This window comes from Psammomys obesus, unplaced genomic scaffold (genome assembly GCF_907164565.1).
Source record: "Psammomys obesus unplaced genomic scaffold, mPsaObe1.curated_primary_1811, whole genome shotgun sequence".
Taxonomy (NCBI): Eukaryota; Metazoa; Chordata; class Mammalia; order Rodentia; family Muridae; genus Psammomys; species Psammomys obesus.
The window spans coordinates 23,720,935-23,725,902 of NW_026592510.1; positions in this window are offsets into that span (position 1 = coordinate 23,720,935).

The window sequence follows — 4,968 nt, forward strand, 5'->3', positions numbered from 1 at the left end:
AAGGAACTTTTCGGTTGTGGACTTACTAGGTCAATCTCAGGTTGGTTTCACTATTCATATTGCTGCTCCTTCAGGGGTGAGGGGAGTACAGCAAGGAATTCAAATGGAAGAGACAAGAAGGGAAGGAGGGAGAGAAAAGAAAAAGATAAAACTCTTAGCCTCCTAATTTTTAAAAAGATTTTATTTATTTATTTATTTATTTATTTATTTATTTATTTATTATTTATACATTATTCTGCCTGCATGCCAGAAGAGGCCACAGGATCGCATCATAGACGGTTGTGAGCCATCGTGTGGTTGCTGGAAATTGAACTCAGAGCCTTGGGAAGAACAGCCAGTGTTCTTAACCTCTGAGCCATCTCTTCAGCCCCCTCTATTTTTTAATCTGTTAGTATTTGTGGAAAGGCCATATAGACTAGTGTTACTGTCTCAGAATGCTACTGTCTGGGAAGGCATTAAAACCAGGCAGCTGAAAGTGTTACCTTCAAAGTCACAGGCACCAGGTCATTTATCTGCCACCTGAGCATATTTTTTTCTCCAAACGTCATTCACTGCTCATTTACATGAAACTAATTAAAATACCTGTCTCACAGAGGGTTTTGGGTTTTTTTTTTTATTGGTTCTTTGTGAATTTCACATCATGCACCCCAATCCTACTCATCTCCCCATTTCATCATGCCAGCCCTCCACCTTTACAACCTTCCCGCCAAAGGGGGAAAAAGTCTCATTGTGGAAGCTACAGTATGTCACAGTGTATCCCATAGTATACCGTTTTGTCCACAATTCTTTGAGTGCAAATGTTCATTGTAATGAGTCATTGGTCTGATTTGAGGCCTCTGGCTCTGCCATGCTATCAGTACTGGATCCTCTGGGACTCCTCTCGGATATCCTGTTGTTGCCCTGTGTCATGGAGATCCTGTAGCTTTGGACCTGTAGGACTGGCACCATCACATGCTCCAGCAATTCATTAATGAGGTAGATGTTGGGGTGGGCCAACTCAAAGCCCTGGATAGGGTCTGAGAGGTATCTGAGCTGGTCAGCCAGCCAGCTCTCCCTCACCCACGCAACCTGAGTGAACTCTTCAGCCTTGCTCCTGCTGTATCATTCAATGCCACAGCCACAGCAAGGGGCTGGCTCATGCATGTCCATGCCATCAGGGCCAGCTCTACTGTGCTTCCCAGGCAAGGCCTAGGAGTGCCTCTGGAGTGCTGCAACCAGTGAGGGACACGGCCTATTTTCCCACTCTCATAACCCTGAGGCCAGTTCTCCTGCCTGTCATAAGTAGTGAGGGACAGGTTGGGGAGGAGGACATCTCTCCTTCCTTGTCTGCACAGCAGACAAGTTGCAGGGTTTTTAAGGGGTTTTGGTGGTGGTGGTGGTGGTGGCAGTCATGGTGGTCATGCTGGTTGTGGGATTTTATTCGAGACAAGTTTCTCTAGCTGTCCTGAAACTCACTCTGTAGACCAGACTGGACACCTACACATAGAAATCTGCCTACCTCTACCTCCTAAGTGCTGGGATTAAAGGTCTGCACCACCACCCTATTCATAGAGTCTTAAGGTTCAAATGAGATTGTATTTATGAAACATAACAACTCTCACATAGGTAATCCTTATTAATAAGCAAATGTCACTATTATATCATCTCTATTTCTCTACCTAACAAGCTTTCTGCTCCTGCCCACGTGCACACAGTAATTTGTCACTCTCTTATATGTAATTCTTTCACATTACTAAAGACAGACAGAATAGAAGAAATTAAGAAGCATACTGAATTCAAAACATCTATATTCATCTTAAAATCACCAGCTGTCTCTCATTAGAACATGACAATAGACTTGCTTGTCATGAATAAAGCTCAAGAGGCATTGTCTTGGGCTATAGAAATGGCTTAGTGATTAAGATCCCTTGTTGCTCTTGCAGAAAACCAAGTTCAGTTCCCAACACCCATGTGATGCTCACAAGCATCTGTAATTCTGAATCCATTACAGATGGATTCTTCTTCATTAGAAGGCATTAGCACCATGAGCACCATGAGCACCAAACATTTATGCGGTACATATGCATATATGCAAACAAGTGAAATGTAAATTAAGTGTATGTTTATATCCTTTCGTATACATGAAAAGTAAAATAAATATATCTTTAAATAGAGATGCCCTAAAGTTGATGAAAGATACATCACAGGAGAATTTTATATCTTAAAAAAAAAAAAAAAAAAACAACTATGAATTACAAATAAACCCTCAGGGATGGTAGGGCCTTCAATAAGTAAACTGCTTACCTTGCAAGAGCAAGGTTTTGTAATCCCAGAACTGAGGAGACAGAAACAGGAACATGTCTAGAGATCACTGGATGGCCAATCTGGCCTATTTGGTGATTTACAGCCCAGTGAAAAACCTGTGTTAAAGGAGAGGATGGAGTCCCTGAGGGTGTCATCTGAGAACACATGGGAGAGAGCCAAACCCAAGGAAGGTTCTCCAAAGCATGGAGAGTGTGGAAGGCAAACTTGATGTGTCTCCCTTCTGACTTTCTCTTGGCCCCATAAATATTTAAGATGTTTGGTAATGAGCCTCAAATGTCTGCTGGTCCCCGTCACCTGATCGACGCCATCTAAATTTTTATACTATTATATTACTTCCTTAAGCATAGAAATTCTAGGAACAATTCACTCTTCCCAAATCACTGATCTTAGGATCCTGCTGCTATTGCCCTAGTATCTTTGGTCTCTAGAGCAGCCCTACCTGGACTGGAACTCATAGACCAGGCTGGCTTTGAACTCATAGACCTCCACCTGCCTCTGAATCCCGGGTGCTAGTATTAAACACGTGTGCTGCCATGTCTGGCCCTCGGACTTTTCTTTAGGAAATTGCCTAAGAAGAGTGCACACCCTACAAGCCTGAGGGCCCACTTCGCAGCAGTGTGCGTGTGAACTGTCACACACTCTGGCTCTTGCAATCCACTCAAATCGTGTCTTTCTCTCTATTTTAGAATCTGACAGCACAAAAAATCTGAACATCTGAGTCATTCTACCTCAGTCGATAATCCCAAGAAGTCAGGAATCCTGAAACCTTGCCATATGTTTATCTCTGGCGACTCCCACGAACCATGTCAAAGCACACAACATGGCCTGACTGAGTGCCCTAGGAAACAGTGATTTCGTCTGATAGTACAAACATTTATTTGGAAAATGTAAATCTCAAGTCGAACTGCATTTTTTTTATTTAAAAAAAAAATGTGTGTTTTTACCTGTTCCATTGAGCTATATTCATCAAATAAAGTTATTCATATTTTCAGTGTACAATGTGAAATGGGTTGCGGTATGTTTTGATGGGTTTTATGTTCTGTTCTAAAGAACCTCAGAAGGGTCAAATGAAGTGGTGCAAAACTCACGTTTAAAATCTACTTTGGTCACTTCGTTGTCTCGCTCAAATGTTGTAATGATCAGCACCTCTGAGGACCCACAAAAAAAGAAAAAATATCTATTTATGAGGTAAGTAACTTGATGAACATTAAACCCTGTCACCCTGCTGCCCCCCTAGATTCTTTGGGAATTTTGAATCTCAGCTATGTCAGTTAAAATAGCTGCACAGGGACTGTGCACATATTACTTTAAAAAAATAAATTGGGTGTATGAATCTACATAATCCAGCCCAGGGAACTGCAGCCACAGAGCTCTCATGGTTTCCATCAATGCGCTTCCTGCTTATTCCATTTCCCAGCTCATTTCAGGCACAGTAACTTTTGACCAAGAGGAAGATCTCAGCGTTTCCTTCCTGAGGCAAAGAGAACTGTCTCCCTGGCTTCCTGGGAAGGAAAGGCCACTTCCCAAAGGAGCGCTGACAGGCCTGGGTGAAGTGGAGGAGCCGCTGGCGTTTTAAAGATTCCCATGGGAGTTCCACTGTATTGGTCACAATGCATCTACATTGATCCCCCAGAACATTCACTTGGCTGCTTCCTACAGAGGGCTTGTGGTTGGGGGAGCAGTATGAGCAACCCGAACCTGCAGAGCAGAACAGGAGGACCAAAGCTTTGTTATTCCCTGAGTTTGCTCACCGACCCACGCCATTCCCCACCCTCTGTACCCCTACACCCCACATCCGCATTGCCTCCTAGCCCCAGCCCCCACAACCACGTCTCTCCAGTCTATAAGAAGATAAGATCAGTAGCCTTGAGGCAGGCAGGCTCTGTGTTACACGTAGAATTTCTAACAAGCATGCTTCCAAGATTCTAAAACATTGTTGGCCCTTCCTCCAACAATAAGGTGCAGTTAAACCAACAATGAACTTCCGAAAACTGTTGTCTACTGATTGACTCTTCAGAAATGCCACGAGTGTACAGAATGCTCCAAATAAAGCCAGGGTCCAAACGAAACAAGGGTGTGTGGTAGTTTCTCCCCTGAGGAGAAAGCGTAAGCGTAGCTTACTCAGCCCTCAGGAGGACAGCTAGGACAGGAGGCTGTCTCCACAGCTCACTCGGCAGGACTTTGAGGCGGTGGCTCCTGAGCTTCATATGTGGAGTCTCATCAGTGTTACTCCTTGGTCAGGAATGAAACTTAGAAGCCTTGAGTGAGAAGTTTTATTGTATTGGGGATGAAACCAATTGCACGAGCTGGACAAGAACTTTACCACTGAGCCAGATCCTTAGTCCCAGTAAGGGGTTTTAGTGATTCGTTTTTCTGTATGATCGTGTGCTACCGATGATGGGTTATGCTCCTAAACTTTAGGGTTCGATGAAGAGGAGGGTGCTTGTGGGACAGTGAAGTAGCGCAGTAGGTAAAGGCGCTTGACACCAAACCTGCCAACCTGAGTTCAGTCCCCTCGACCCACGTGCAACTGACTTCTGCAAGTTGTCCTTTGACCTCCACATGTGAGCTGAGGCACATGGACATGAATAAATACACACAATAAGCAAATAGATAGATAGATAGATAGATAGATAGATAGATAGATAGATAGATAGATAGATA